This window comes from Nothoprocta perdicaria, unplaced genomic scaffold, assembly GCF_003342845.1.
Source record: "Nothoprocta perdicaria isolate Ctin4 unplaced genomic scaffold, notPer1 scaffold_262, whole genome shotgun sequence".
Classification (NCBI taxonomy): Eukaryota; Metazoa; Chordata; class Aves; order Tinamiformes; family Tinamidae; genus Nothoprocta; species Nothoprocta perdicaria.
Window position 1 is genome coordinate 41860 of NW_020455491.1, and position 16371 is coordinate 58230.

Genomic DNA, 16371 nt, shown 5'->3' on the forward strand with positions numbered 1-16371 from the left:
CCTTCATCCTACACGTGATGGCACCTCAGCCTGAAAGCGAGTGCTAAAAAACTACTGCTTTTCAGTAAACATTGGGAAAGAATCCTGAGGATTAATGCAAACAGCTTGGAAGGCTGCAATGAGACAAACTGGATGACTCTTCACAAATATGGACTACTTTTCTCCAAGCTGGAAGAGCCATAGGGCATGTGAACCAAGCACACCGTAACACGAGGCCTTAATTAAAAGCTAAATTGTACCTATGTTAAAAATGCATAAGTAAATTAAATGCACAGGGGTCACTTCAGTCATGGAGGTCATGAAATTGTATCACAACCATCAAATGCAGAAGGGGGCAGAGGACAGCAGCTCTGCATGCATTCAACCAACACATGCTGCAAAAGCACTTTGCAAAATGCRGGAACAAGGTGAAGGCTTTTTGTGCAGATAAATAAAGCCACAAAGAGCAACAGCAAAGAATATGAGCAAAGGAAAGGCTGAGGGCTCGGCTCTTCTGTAGCAGGGGATTTACTCAGGGAAAATGCCTGATTAATTCCAAGAGATAGATTATATCCCACCCCACAGCAAGGCCTTGCTGCCCCTTTTTCCTCCCTCTACAGCTTGACCTAAATCTGATCTGGAGGCAAACTCTTTCCTCAGCCCAAATCTGGCACTCATGTCACCCCGAATGTATAATCAAAACACGGCAGCCAGCGCTCGAGATGTTTTTCTTGAATACCAGCAGGAGCAATAACACACCATGTTCAACATCCCATCGACAGCTGCTTCGGAGAAAAGCAGGGAAAAAAGTCCGAGGCGACGAACTCGGCATCAGGGCCATGGGGAGAGCCGCAATTAGCTGGTTTGTGCAAATCCCAGAATTGCAGAAGAGAGGCCCTGCTCCTTTCTTCCTGCGCAGTTTTTTCCTTTAAAGAAGAGCAGATTGTAACAACAGCAGTAAGAAAAACAAAGAAGTGACCAAGGAGAGGGCATTTCCATGGAGCGAGCCAGGTGCGCTCCCCTGCAGGCTCTCCCTTAGGGAGAAAGGACACGGGGGTTGTTATTGGGCCATTTGCCTTTGGAGGCTCTGAACACGGCTGCTAATTAGACCCCGGAACAACGTCTTAATGAACTGCCTTCCCCTGGAGCTGTGTGAGCGCTGCTCGGAGGGGAGGCCAGCGTGCAGCTCCCCATGGCCCTGGGGGACAGCAGTGACACGAGCATGGCTTTGAGGACTGGATTTAAGGCGCCGAGTGCAATAGGTCGGTTTTCCCTGGTGGGTTTGCAGCCGGCAGGTCTGGACACAAGGAGAAGGGGATGTTCTTCTCTCACTCCGTGTGACAAGAGACACTTTCCTGGGCAGTCGTGCCCAGTGACCAACTCCGGATCAACCCTCCTGCCCCCTTCCCCAGATGCCCTGGGCCACTGAGAGGCACTTCCCTGCAGACTCATCCCGCTCCCATTCCAGGCCTCTTCCCGATGGGAATGCTGAGGACAGAGACCTCCCGGAGATGCAGGTAAAGCGCTGCTGCAGCYGAGATGCGGGATTTGAGCAGCTCTTCCCAGCATATCCTTAAACAAACCCATGAGAGGAGCCAGAACCGCCCCAAACTTTCTCCTTCAGCCTGTAATTTTGAGACAACAGGCCAATCCTTTCACTCCTCCAGCGGCGAGCAGAGAAAGGCAGAGAAATGGAAAAACCCTTTATAGAAATATCAGCTGTTCCTCCTCACTCCCACCCCCAGCTCTGTTTTTTGACAAGTTAAAGCGAGGCCATAACTTATTCTGCTTTGTTCGACAGGGCTAATCACACGTGACTCTAATCACTCATGATGTTTTATTGATTTTAAGCGCATTTAATCAGAAATTGGCTCCGAGTTAGATTCCTGCTAATTACCGAGAAGCAGCAGTTTGAATGACTTCACAATTGGGCTGCAGATTAGAATGGACAATATGTACTAAAATAATGATTCATGCATTCAGCTCCCTGGATTTATTTTGTTTATATTGGATTTTTTAAAGACATAATTCTGCATATGGGCAAGCAGCATTTAAAACCCTTAACAAAATGGGCTTAATTTACCCGGCGAGGCTTTAGCCAGGGATGGGCTGCGCGAGGAACAGTTTATCCCTTGCAAATGTAATTCCTTCTCTGAAGGGCATCGGAGGTGCCTTGCCCTGTGTTGGAGCAGGCACCATGCATGGGTAGCTGTGGCTCTGTGGGGAGGTTTCCAGCTCAGAGGACCCTTCCACATGGGTGCCATGGTGCTTCCATTTTGCAGGACTGGGATCTTATACTGAACCTGCAAGTTTTCCCATCCTAAAGCTGGGGTGGGGTTTTTGTGCTACTGCCCTGATTCCCAGCCCTGAAATCCACCCCAAATTGCAAAAACCTCTGGTATCCCAGCTGCTCCTAAAGGTCAAGGTGCCTCCAGAGCAGCAAATCCACTCCACGAGCCTGGAAAGGAAGGAGAAACTTGCATTTTGGGGGCAAACCACTTACAGATACTCTGGGAAAAGAGTTTGCTCCCACTGTTTGTCTGAGCAGCGCTGAGCGGGCTGTAGGAGAGCTGGGGCTCGACGGCTGGGAACAGCGAGGCTGACGAGAGCCCCCGTAGCGGGACCGGCTTCCTGCGCCAAGACAGAGACTGGGGAAAGCAACGCGCGGGGTTCAGCCTCCAGCACACGAATCACAGCTGCCGAGCCCATCTCTCAACATCAAAGTGTTAGAGAGTTTACATTCCCAGAAAATGTTCTCAACCTCAGGAAAAAAAATAAAAAGTTTTCTCACTCAGAATCAGACCATTGCCAGTTACACCCCGGTAAGTGTTTTCTGTTTCTTTAGTAGCCAAGGGTGTCTCATCTGCATCAGTGCAGGCAATCCACAGAATCACACACCATCCCAGAATGGTTGAGGTTGGAAGGGACCTCTAGGGATCATCCAGTCCAGCCCCTGCTCCAGCAGGGACACCCAGAGCACCCAGGGTCACATCCAGGCAGGTTTTGAAGATCTCCAAAGGAGACTCCAAAGCAGCTTTAAATGCGACAGTGAAGCTGTGCACGCTCATGAGCAGATGTGGCCAAGCACGATCTGTTCCTCACCCGCAACCTGCTAGAAGMCAAACTAGTCTAGAGACTGCTGTGAATTTGGACTGGTAAAAAACTTTCCTTCCAAATGGAAGCACAAAACTCCCTTTTCCCTCTGCGCTATCTCACTTCTGATGAAAACATGAAGCATCCTGCAGTTTTCAGCTAGAATTTTCAAGTTCCTAGTTGTAAAGTCAAAATTTTCCATGGGAAAGAACCAAAATCCTATTTTCCAGCACTGCATACTTAATGTAATTTTGCCAACCCGATTTTCATACAAAAAAAAAAGTTCAGAAAGATGCACAGAGTAGTCTCCAACAATCAGGGCCTGAAGAGCATGCAGCAGCTCTGAAATCTCCCTGTCTGCTCCCACTCCTTCCTGCAGGTTTGTGACTCTATGACAGTGAGTAGAACTGGCTCACGGATGATGTGCAACCTCAGATTCACCGAAAAATTCAGAAATTCACCCCAGATCCACTGCTGGCCTCCCAAGGAAGCCCTGTGGCAATCCATTTGTTACTGAGAAGCGACAGAGTTTTTTAGTCTTTTAATATTGTTGCATACATAATGTAGAGATCCTTTACCCTTTAGGTAGGCCTCAGATAATAGTAAATTGTGCAGTTCTGTCTTTGTTGTGCTCTTCATGTTCCTCACAATCCTACTTTTTAGCACTGCAGAACAGGATTTACAGCATCCTACCTTCCCAAAACTTCATAACAGGTCATAACAAGGAGTCATCTGTTTGAGGTGATTCCCTTCCTTCCTTCCTTCCTTCCTTGCTTCCTTCCTTGCTTCCTTCCTTCCTTCCTTCCTTTCTTCCTTCCTTCCTTCCTTCCTTCCTTCCTTCCTTCCTTCCTTCCTTCCTTCCTTCCTTCCTTCCTTCCTTCCTTCCTTCTCACACATTCTTTCATTGATTCTTTTGCCTTTTTCTTTGGTCTTTCTGCTCTTTTGTTCTTTCATTTTTCCCTTTGCATGAAAATATAGACTTTACATACGTTCTATCTATACCTGGTATGTCACTGTCTACGGTGGTATCAAGGCCTATGGTCTATGTCTATGGTGGTATCAAGCGCTATGTTACACGGTCACACAGTGCTCTGGCCATGGGACTTAMTCATAGACCGAGTGTGGGAGGAAGACTTCAAAGTTGGCTTCTCTGTTTTCAATCCACCTTATATCCCTTCAAAATTGGCTTGAAGGTCTTTACCAGACCTAGAACATTTAGGTATAGGTTCTACCAATCCAACTTTCATTGAAAGAGCTCTATAGAGAAAGCCCCTGGTCAAAGGATGAGCAACCAGAACACATCAGGGTGTTCTGATGGACCTCAGAAGATCATTCAGTCTATTCCCTGGCCTGAAGACTGGCACGATAGTGCTGCAGTGTCTCGCTGGACGGCCTCACCAACACGTTACATGGCTGCTGCTTCATGCCAGCTACCCTGCCAAAGTAGGCAGGGGCTGGGAGTGAAATAAGAGAGCTGAAATGACAAGGTAAGGAAAACACAAATTGCTGAGGTTGGGTTTTGTCAGATAATTGATAATAACACTCCTAATCCCCAGATAAGATGCATTAGAAGGAAGTTTTAATGATAAAAATGTCATAATTTGGGKTTTTTCAGGTTTCTCTGAAAAGACAGCACTTGCTAATGTCTGATACCATCTAATTGTGTGTTTGGGGTGGAATCACAAAAAAAAGGGGACCCTTCTGAAACCAGTAAGTTGAGGTTGGTCTTCCTGACTATTCCCAGGGAAACCCCAGCAGGGATGTCACCCCTTAGTGCCTCTTCCACACATCTTGGGAAGGCAGCGCGGGAAGTCCTGCGAATGGGAAGGGGCTCCCCTGTTACTGTGTGAAAGCAAGCGTCTGTCCCCACCTGACAGGACAAATGTTCTCCCTACGTGAGGCCGGGTTTGCAGAGGGAGGTCATGTCTCCTGTCAGACTAACTGACATAGCAAGAAGATAAAAAAGAAACAGCAGGGCGAGCCTCGGAAACACTTTTCCCATGTGAAAGCCATGCAAAGGGATTCTCCATAACCTATAAGCCCCGCCGTTCCCAGCATTGCTGGGTGTAGGTGTTCACAGCCCTGAGACGTGTTGCTTTAGTGTCTTTCTGAATGGACACAGGAGACAGAAAAATAAATCTGTGCTCTTCCACACTCTGCTTGACTTCACTTTCAACTTCRGAGTCTTCAGTGAAAAGTACAGGCTTGAAATTATTCTGAAGTTACAGCACCTACAAGACTTCTACCAGATGGAAACCTGAAAAAAAAGATTATTTCTCAGATGCATTGCTCATTTGTTTGGAGTAATTAGTACATGTAAAAACCAAAAATAGACCCTTTTGCTTTGATCCTTTCCAGTTGGATTCTGTGCTTGACGACCCAGAGCACATGTCTGAATATTCTGCACTTGAATTGCTGCTGCTCCCCTTCAAAACTCAACCACCTTTTCATATACCACCCACCAAACTGCCAGTGGAGATAAGCCCAGAGGACACCAGTCAGTGCCACAGCCTCTCACTTTTTGCATTGTCATGGGCTAAAGAAATCATGGTTGAGTTCACTTGCAAAATTTGAAGTGCCTTGATGACAAGTCGGTGCTGTTCTTCTCTGGTTATTTAACCACMTACTACAGAAAAAATGAAGTGAACAGCTCTGGTCTCCGATGAGGAGACACAGGGTCATTTGTGGAGCTACCTCTTGAGTGGGGGCATCACCAGCAGCATCACCAAAACATCTGGGTCCCACACTGATGACATTTATCTGACCACAGGGTCTTCCAAGTTGTCCTGACATTTGGGCTCCAGGCAGTTGCTTTTGGAGGGTGGGAATGCCATGGACACAGTGCAGCCTTAAAGGCTTCATGCTGAATGTGAGGGAGACCTAAGAAGAAACCTAAGACAAATAAATGTCCTTGATTTGTACAAAATCCAGTCCCAAATGCGACCAGCAGCAAATACAACTATTCCCTCTCCCCAGGTTCTGACCTCTGCACGCTGGTCAGTGAATGGCAACGCTGCCACTGGCCAGACCAACACTTAGGTGTTCAGGTCCAGCAACTGGTTTAAAAAAAAAAATCTCCTTCTTTATGCTAAGCATTAGAAATGGTATCCTGAATAAGAGATTAGGGCTAACACTGTACATTATTTCCTGCAAGGGATTAATTAAACCTCAACATTTCTCAGAGGTAGTGCGCAGAAAGTAATCCGTTCTTTTCAGTGCAACCTGAATTAGTAACAAGTTTCTCATTTGTTTCCAAACTTGCTCCATTGCAGAATGAAATGTGAGCTTGGAATCGCCTCCAGCAACTGCTTTAAAATGCATAATAACAATAAAGATCAGCTATGTCTGAAGGTGTCAAATACTTCTCCTCCCTTTACTTCTCCTCCCTCTGCTTAGGCTGCCCACTCAGCAGACCTGGCTTCCCACAAGATCCCAGACATTGCCAAAACCGTTTGTTTCGCCTAAGAAGAGGTCCCTAATATGGCAACCACGTTGAAATCCCTCTGTCTGGAGAAGTGGCATGGAGAACGTGGAGCCAGGAGCAGAGCCCCAGAGATGGGATGTTGCCCGTTGCTGGTAAACATTCCCAGGGGCATATTCCCAGGAAAGGAGGATGACTGAATAAGCTCCGTGGTGCTGCAGGATCTCCATGGCCAAGCAGCATCTGGGCATGTCCATGCATTTCACCCTGAGGAGTTTCCCAGGTTTCTTGGCCCTCTCCAGGGACACACTGTACAGTGCAAGCAGCTGCTTCCTTAGCCACCCCCCTGAATCTGCTGTTTCTTTTTTGGTCTTGTTTAAACTCACCTTCCTGTTTGCCTTGATTCTGCTCTTCATCCTCAAAGTCTTGATGGATCTGCTAAGGGCTTTGGAGATCAGGAGGGTTTCCACAGGTCTGGCTTGTATTACYAGAGGGCAACTTTTCAGCTGCCGGCTGATGTTCAACATTCCCGGGCTCCTTTGCCTTACTGAGGAAACGCAGGGGCACAGACACTGTGCCGTGCAAAGACATATGGATTTACATCAAGATGCAGGAGTCATGAGGACCTCTTGACCAAATCCGCTTGGACTGAGTTTGAAGATCTTGTTTTGGGCTGGGGGAACCAGGCAAGCCCAGAATGGGAAGAGAAGGAAGTGCTGAGCTGGTTTTCTCCAGTCTGGAGCTTCTTCAGTGGGACTTGCTGGTTACTCCCCACTGCCAAATGCCTCTGGCCACAGTGTCCAAGAGGAAGCTGCAGAGTTTCAATCCTAGCAGGGCCWATCTATTCATCTTGCTTTACACTTCCATCAGAATAAAGATTCTTGGAGTCTCCCATGTCCCTCTTTGGAAAGAGGGGCCTCTAGGGATTGAAGTACTATTAATAATTAACTCTTTTTAAAGTCAGGTAACAGATTATCTATGTACCAACATCAAATCAGTATATGCAATATGCTACCAGCTTGACAAGAACAGCCCTCAAAACCACTTTTATACTTAGCTTATATATATATTTTGCTGTCAGGGTTTCACATTTCATAGACCAATTAAGTACAAAAACCTCAAGTTTAAGAGTGTCAAGGGTTACCATTTCTGAAAGCAGAGGGCCAAGCAAACAATTTTGAAAGATCCTGTTTTGTTTGCACTACAGCCTAATGAAATACATGTATTTTGTCATCCTGGCAGAGCACTCTATTTTTCTCCAGCTAGGCACTGAAAAAAGCACCTTGCTGCATCTTTTCATTCTCTTTATTTTCCGAAGAGGCCAAGGCAGCTCTGTTGGCTTTTTGTCCACCGGGCACACTGTTGTTTTTTCCAAAAGGAAGACCTATATCCAAGCATTTGCTCTTCAAGGGCCGATTTGCAAGACCCTGATGCAATGCAATGGCACGCTTGTTTTTATTGAACCTGGCCATGAACTTCTGCACATCCCAGGTCCTTTCCAAGCCCCGCTGTGAGGGGTCCTGGCCTCTGGGCTCACATGCCACCCTATAAACTTGCCAGCACTAAGGAAATGGGGGAAGCAGAAACAGCCCCTGAATTAACCTGAGCTCATTTGCACCTCTGCAGTTTTCTGTACCTGGTGTTTGAACGCTGCTGGGTCACGTTAAACTGTATCCCAGGGCCCAGTTTTTGACAGACCTCAATAAAACCATAGGTGCAGGGCAGGACTAAACGTGCTTGCAGGTCTTTGCAAAAATACTGCGTCCTTGTTTAACTAGAAACGCTAACATAGGCCAGTGACCGCTCCCCAAGCCAGCGCCAGAACTACACTGCAATAAACACCATAAATCTGGCTTTTGCCTCTCACAGTTTCAGTGCAGCTCAAGCTAATCAGAGAAGTAAAACGACGTGAAAAACAACTGCATTTACCAAACCGCAATTGCTTAAAGTCTTGGGGCACGAAGCGGGAGTTCTGCAGCATTTTGGGCAAAATCCACGAGATGGCGATAGAAATTTCCATGTCCAGAAGCCAGCAGGTCCGCGGGGCCGGGGCGAGTCACTAATGGCAGCTTTGGGTTACTTCATCCATCGGCGCTCGCTCCGCAGCCTGCATTTGGAGCCTGCACCTCACCTGAGTCATTTCAAGAAAACTGCCTTTCGCCAGTAAAATGAGCCATTTCCCAAGGGATTCGCCACTCACTCATGGCTCTGCCGAAAGAGATTTTGCAACAAAGTGAAAAATCAATTGGGATTTTTAATTAAGACACAGAGAGGCACAGGGACAATGCCTCATTTTGGTGGGATTCCTCTCACCCCCCGAGTTCGCCCCTTCCCCAGTTTTGTGCGACAGGCATGTGCAAGCTAGATGTCAGGCGAGATCGGAATATTACTACTTTTAAAACCTAGTTTATCACCTTATTTTTTGCTTGGCAATCCTTCCTCCTGTCTGGAAACACATATTCCATAGGCAGAAATCCAGCCTCTTTACTTGTTTGAAAAAATAAATAAATACTGGACATTCCTATCGACCGAATTAAGTGGTCTGAGTTTTATGTGGTGCTGCTCTGCCCCAAGGGACTCTGTAGGGTTTTAGAGAGGAAAAACATAATTAGGAATGGGCAAGGCTGGCAGGATGGCAGAGGCAGCTTTACCTGTCACKAGGGAACCAAAAGCGTGTTTTTGGGGCAGGGGGACTATTTTCTTAGACTCTCCCTTATAAACCTGCCCTTTAACTTGATGCTGAAAGGGTGGACAGATTGGAGAGATTTATTTTTCTGCTAGTTTATATATAACTCGCTAAGCTTTTTATTTTTTTCAATGAGCTTCCTACGTCCAATTTAAGTCAAAATTTAATGATCCCTGCAGTAATTCATTTAAGAGAACAGCTTCAATAAGTGCTGTAGCATAAGTCAGGGAATAACCGTCCTTGTTCACAGCGCTGCGATTAATCAACTTTATGAAAATTAGGATCAACTGGGGAGATTTGCATTAAGTGAGAAGAGTCAGAAACTTCTCCCTGCCTAAAATCAGTGGGAGCTGTTTGGATCATGGAGACCGGASTCCCCATCTCTCCCTCCGAATTGTCTTCATGTCCTTGGGGACCATCAGCATCCAGTGCCTGATGGTGATGGGCCACCTCAGCCCTTGTCAAAAGCCACCAACATTACTTAGTGAGGACAAGCAAGTCGCCACATGGGGCAGCACTTAGGGAAGGAAAGGGTGGTGGGAGAAGTCTTTATTCTTGGTGTTTTAGGTGTGTCCCTCACCACTCTGAGATGGGGGCATTAGCCCAGCTTTCTTCTATGGTGGACACAGAGACGTCAGGGAGGTTTGGTCCAAGCCAGCAAAAGCCAAAGCAGCCCAGGCTGCTCGGAGGAATCTGGCCAGCCAGGAGGGACCCATCAGCTTTCCAGACTCACTCAAGCACTGCTGTGATTTGTGCATGTCCCTCCGTGCACATGGGCCCGCTGATCTTTCCCATGTCCCTGGAAAGCGTGGCCAAAGTGAGCAGAACAACCATTTGTCTCTTCTTTTTTTTCAAGAGCCTTTATGATGATGGATGAGGAACCTTTTACTTCATTCAGCAGCTTGCAAAYGAATGAGCTGCCTTCGTCACCTCCCCACTGGGCGAGCGCTGCCCCATGGGCTGTGCAGGGCAATGGGTGCAGGGGGAGCCGGGCCAGGCACAAGTGCTTTGCTGGGTGTGAGCAACTAGTGTTTCTGGAAATAAACACAAGCAAAGTTGGAAACAAATATAAGCCAAGTTGGATACTAAGGGCCTCTGTGCCCATGCATTAACCAGGATGGTTTCAGTCTCCTGCAGCAATCTGGGTTACAGCCATGTAGGACCATCCATGAATTCTTACTCATTTTAATGGCCGTTGAGCATCCAAATCCCTCTGGTGTGACTGAAAATCTCATCCCTAATTTCTGTGATGTGCCTCGGTTCCTCATGTGCTGCTCTTGCAAGTGCTGGCTGTTACGGAGCACACTGAGAAGCGGGATGGAAGCATCATTGGTGTCACCGTCCCCATTGCTGCTGTCCTTAGGACATCAGGGTGCCAGTGCAGAGAGCAAGGGCCATTGGAGGAGGGTGTCCCACTAGTGACCCCTGCAAGGACAGGGACATCAAGCATCAACCTGGTGGGACAGCGAGGCTGCAGGGGCTGATCCAAGTGCAGGGAAATTCATCCTGCAGCGCTGCCCCCAGGTTGTCCTGCTCCCAACAGCCACAGGACACTCCGAGCAGGAAACTCCCATCTCTGTCTGCAGTGCAAAGACAGGAGATCAGGATAATTCAGAAGTGCTTAAGAAACTAGTCTATTTGAAACATTTCTGATAAAAAATAGCAGAGCGTTGGGGGAAAAAAATGCTTTCTTGCATAGTAAACGACTTGGCATCTCTGTCGCCTGCAACATTTGGAAATGAGCCCTCGAACGCGGCAGCACTTCAGCAGGCGGGTCCCGGGGACAAGCACGGGCAGGGACGAGCCCTGYGTGACACTGACTCGGATTGGGAGCAGCGCAGGAAGAGGAGCTTTCCCCCCGCTTTGGTGGAAAAGCAAATGGGACACAGGAGGGAAGCAAATCCAAGTACCTGATCCATAGTCCTGTGCTTGGATCCGCGTTTCCTTGGCACATAGAGCAGTGCAAAGTCCAAATATCAGGACAGAAAAAAGATGCACTGGGCACTGCTCCCCGTGGAAGGGGAAAATTCTGTGTAATTAAAACTCGATCCTGGAAAGACCAGCACGCTGGGAAAAGACGCCCCTCCCAGTGCTGCAGTTGCAGTGGCAGATGCCCGGACAGGAAGGACGGGTTTGTGGTTACGGCACTTCGCTGTGATCTGAGATTAAACCCGGGTTTAATTCCACCAAGCACAACCTCCCTGCCTGCGCTTGGACAAATCACCGAACATCGTCCYGCCCAGCTCGCTACATAAACCAGGCTAATAGCTCTGCCTTTTTGCCACACATAGTCCATGCCTGGGAGAGTTTGTGCTTTTCACAAAGTTTTCACATTGCAAACGGAGGCAACACATTTYCGGAGCGACTTACCTGCAAGAAGCCAAGTTCTCTCCTTAAAAGCAGYGTGTGTATTACCTACAACCAGTTCTTCCTTGTGAAACCAATTTATATATGTAAGAAAAAAACATCACGGTGCCCTAACCTGCCTGAATAGCTTGGTAGCCAGCGAACCTGAGCACTGGCCACTCAGGGCAGGGCCCTCTCCAGCCAAGCGCGGTCCTGCGGGAAACTTGGCATTCCTTGCAGGCTGCGTGTCAAGAAGACTAAGAAACTTTACATCAACACAGCATGGATTTTCCTTCTACCAAACTACTCTGCAATCTGTAATTCTTAACCTCACAAGTTTGAGATTGTACCTTAACATTTGCAGGAAGCAGATGGCTTCCGCGCGCTGCCAACCTGTTGTTACAAAAGCATCTTCCAAGAATTGTTTTCTACCCACAGTCGCTAACCATAATTAACCTTTCATAGGATTTAATAAACAGGAAAAAATATTTGCCATCTCATATTAATAAAGAGAACTCTTTAGGAATTCTTTCCCCCTCTTCTAGAACATGGGAGCTGCTGTAATTTTTTTTGTGCACATTTTCTGGTGGCTTTCACCCCGTTTGGGCGTGCAGCTTACCTATGAAGATTAAAGCTGTGAAGGACAGAGCCATAACAGAGGAACAAAACRCCTTCTGGCATGGCACAAAATGACCTCACGCTTAAGCTTAAATTAAATAAAAAGCAAGGAAAACAGAAGAAAGAACAGGGAGCCTGTGGAGCCGGGGCAGGGAGGGAGCCGAGCTCATACTGACAGCCCCAGTGCTATTGAGGGAACCAGCCCCATTTTACACCTTTCCTGCTGTTAGGATTTACATATATATATATATCATATATTTTGTGGGGATGAGAACAGAGTCCTGTAGTGCTCTGACCTTTTCAATATTCAGAAACTTTAGCGTGACCAGTCATTTTGGGATGAAGGGCTCTTCCTATAGACATATCATGGTGATAGACACCTCCAAAGTGCCTGAGCCAGAGATAAGTGCAAAGTATTATGGTGATTTCACTAATGAACAAAAATGAAGATGTTGGCTAAGACTTTACCCCATATTACACGGGAAATTAAATGACAGAAGTAAGTAAAAAGCTGGCATGGGGGACCAAAGTACTCCGCTCAGTTCCTGATGGGTAGTTGCTTTGGCTTAGGACATCAAAGGCTTTCTGAAGAGCCGAAACTATAAAGGAAATATTCTCTTGGCTTAACCAATTTCCATAATGGGGATTAGGGAGCACTCTCCCTGCTAGGACAGGAGAACTTCTCTTTTAATTAATGTTTCTCAAGACTCTTGAGTGGTCATCAGCCATTAGTACGATAGCGCACCCTTGCAATTACAAACACAATCAGGAGGGTAACGACTTGGCTATTAAAAAAAGAACAATCATGTACGCACGGAGGAAGCCCCTGGTGCTGCTCCTCYGCGTGGCAGCCCTGGAACCGAGCGCTGGGGACCATCCCAGGGTGGCCGTTTTCGCCTCCGCCGCGGAGCCTTTGCTCTACGCTGTCGTGTTCCCGCTCGCCAGGACTAAAATGGACCAGCCTGAATGGAAACGGAGACACACAAATTTAACGCGAGCCTGAGGAGGTTGACTTTGTGGCTGAGAACCAAAAGGAGGCAGCTGTATCATCCCCACGGATTTATTCTTTTGTTTACCTTTTTGTCTGTTTTCTGAGGCTAGGCATAAAAYGAGCAAAAACATTGTTTTCAGATAGATAAAATCCCAGACTTTATTTGTAATGTGCACCTGGAACCATCCAGACTTGTGGTCTTTTATGCATCCTAATACTCACTCAGACAGTGCCCTACACGTATTTGTCTGCTTGAAGGCAGCAGAAATACCAGTGTGTGAAAACTGCCATTTCATTCACTATTTTACAATTCTTCAGTAGTATCAGACTGTGGATTCACATCTTTCTTTGCTTCTTTTTGAGACAAATTTGCCCTGATTTTTTTTAATAATATCTTTCTTCGTATTTCCTCTGGATTAGCATAGCTACTTTCCCTTTTTTTTTTTTTTTTTTTTTTTTTTGGTGTATTTTAATGGTTTTAGCTTGTTATTTTTTATTATTGTTTTATAATAATAAAAGAGATATTTTCCCCAAAATGTTCTGATTACAAAACTTGCGTTGTGCTAACAATGGAAGTTTTAAAAAATGCGAAAGTAGCTTTTCTTTTGTGAATCTCAGTGAGATACAGYGTAGAAAAAAATACAGAATCGGTGACTTTTTGTATGATACCATATCTTTCTGCAGGATACATTGCACTCATTTCAGCTCAAGATGCACTTGCCAACTTCAGAGATTCACAAGTCGCTGCTGCTACTTCTTTGGCACATACTTGGCTTCTTAAAGTCACAAGCACAGTTTAAAGGGCCCGACCAAGTAAGCTCAATTTTCATTCTTTTTCTTTCTAGTTCTGTTGAAAGTTCAGCCTTTGACCTTCTGAATTTCTTTTTTCCTTGTCAATTTCTTAATATTATTATTTTAATCCAAAAGTTTTTTTTTTTTCTTTTTGCCTCTTGTTTTGTGTTTGGCTCTTTTTCCTTGCTTATTTTTTTCTTTTTTTCCTTGCAGAGCTGGTCCAATCACGTTTTGGATTTACTGGATGCCCAAATCCAGGGGGCAAACATTTTGCTGCATGAGGAACCCTGAGGAACCTAATGCATGGCTCCTTCCATGTCCTGCAGCCACCTCACATCAGCAGGACGCGTGGGATCTATCCTTGAGAGGACACCACATCTCCAGCTSTGGGTGAGCCCTCAGGCTCAGTGCAGGTGGGCTTCCATCAGGACGTCCAGCACCTCTGCCTCCTGCATTGCCTTGGCCACAGCAATGTCCTCATCCATATCTTTCCTTACAAAATGTGACAGCCATGAAGTTTTTGGAGAACTACTTCTGTGGAAAGACACAAAATTTACCTGCCATTAGCATCTTTGGTGAAATATTTTTGTGTTCTTCTCCRGGTTTTGGCCAATGACTGTGCATTGCCCTGCCATTCGTGCTGCTTTTTAGGACCCTTCCTCTTTCAATGMGTTTATGTCTTCCTTCCCTTAGAGGAAATGGAATCTTTTTATCCCGTTTTGCAAACGGTAACTACAACAGAGGAGAATTTATGTCACTCGCCCACGTTGACACAGGAAGTCTTTGGCAGAGATTTGTAGCCTGGTCTCCAAAGCTTCTGCTACAATTAGTGGCCCGTCGTTCCCGTCCTTTCTTAGTGCTGCTTCAATCTCTCTTTTGTCTAAGTGCAGACACRGAGCCTTGCCATCTCGCACCATTTTATCATGAATCACACGACATTCGATGCTTCTTTTTACACAATCTCCAGAAGAATGTTTTTGAGAGTGTAGGAATCTCCGTTTTCATTAAAAGGAAAATTAAATTGCAGAAAATTAATGCTAGCAGAAAAAAAAATATATCATAAAAAAAATCTTGCTGATCAGAGGGTTGTTCCATGACTTTTGTGGAGCGACTCATGATTTTTGGGCAGAGCTGCYAGGCAGACCTTCAAGATTGCAGCCTGGGTGCTGATACTCCATATAAAAAGCATTCAGACTCTCATCAGATGTTGAAAAGCACGGTACATTTTTTTCCTGTGCAGTAGCCAAATGAAATCACAATAAATCAAACAAACCTCAATGAAAATTTTGCACAGGACATAAAACTACCCGTTTGTGGTCCACCCATACGCTGGGTTACATGCTGCCGTGTTTTGCTCCGCTTAGATCCCGCAATCCAGCGCGGGGAGCGCGGTGAGGAGCCGAGTGGTGGATGTGCTGTAGCTGTTCATRCCTCAGGGTCTGCCCAGGGCTGCCTCGCTGGAGCCACACGTCTTAGCAAGGCTTATCCTGCCTGCAGACTGCAGCTGAAATCAGGCTCGCACTGGAGCAGAAATTGGTATAAAAATAAATAAAAATAAAAAGCAAGCCTTTTCTGCCGGTTCAGAARCAAGAATGGTGATTTTTGCTTTTCAGACCAGTACTGTTGAGGCTAATGTGACTGAAGAGTCAACATTTCTCCTCCTGTTTTTATTTAGCTTCTTGGTTTGAGTGCTCAGGGTGGAGGGAGAGGGGGATTGCTTGGAAACGACCCACGCAGCCGAATTTCTTTGGTCCCCCCTGACAGGGCACCGCCGATGCTTATTGTTCTTCCCTGGCTTCATTACACCGTCCTTGAGTTTTGTTTCGAGCCGTCTAGTGGCATGATGTCAAATCCCACTAATTGGTTTAGGATTAAAATGCAGGGCCACATCACTCTCTTGATTAACCAGCAGCAAAACTGCTTTTGTCTAACGATCGTTTCWGAGGAGAAAGAAAATAAAGCATATAAAGGAAGCAGCAGGCTTTGCCCGTAAAATGCAGAGGAAACTGCCTTGGGGTGGGGGAAGAAAAATAGCTCTGTCCAGGCCTGCTAAGTTTTACTGAGATTGGGTAAAAAGCAGCGCTGCAGCAGATCTGCTCCTCGGAGGCCGCGGCTGAGCTGTTCTGAAGCCAGGTCCATGCAGTGCCTTGCACCAGAGCAGCGCATCCCTGGCTGGAACGGCGGAAATTTAATAAAAGGGAATATTTCACTGCTGTTTTTTGCCTCTCCGACAGCAGAAGAGCTGCAGACCAGAGCGGTGAGTGGGCACCAGGACAAGACCCCTCRGCTGGATGCTGAGGGGCTGCATTTCCACCCACCAATGCCAGCGCTCCCGAGCACCACTTCCCAACATCCAGAGCCCAAAGAGCTGCAGGATGGAGTGCAGAAGAGCTCCGGAATGGGGAGCACATGAGGGCTGAGCACCACGGTCCAGCATCGGCTCCA

General features: G+C 46.6%; 1 long non-coding RNA gene across 1 annotated transcript; it reads right to left on the reverse strand.

Annotated features, from left to right (window-relative positions):
• Nucleotides 1–4994: 4994 nt before the first annotated feature.
• Nucleotides 4995–7409, reverse strand: LOC112948478. Its single transcript, XR_003249629.1, has 2 exons — nt 6880–7409; nt 4995–5329 (listed from the first exon to the last, which is right to left on the reverse strand). It is a non-coding gene; the product is annotated as an uncharacterized LOC112948478 (long non-coding RNA).
• Between the last annotated feature and the right edge of the window lie 8962 nt (nt 7410–16371).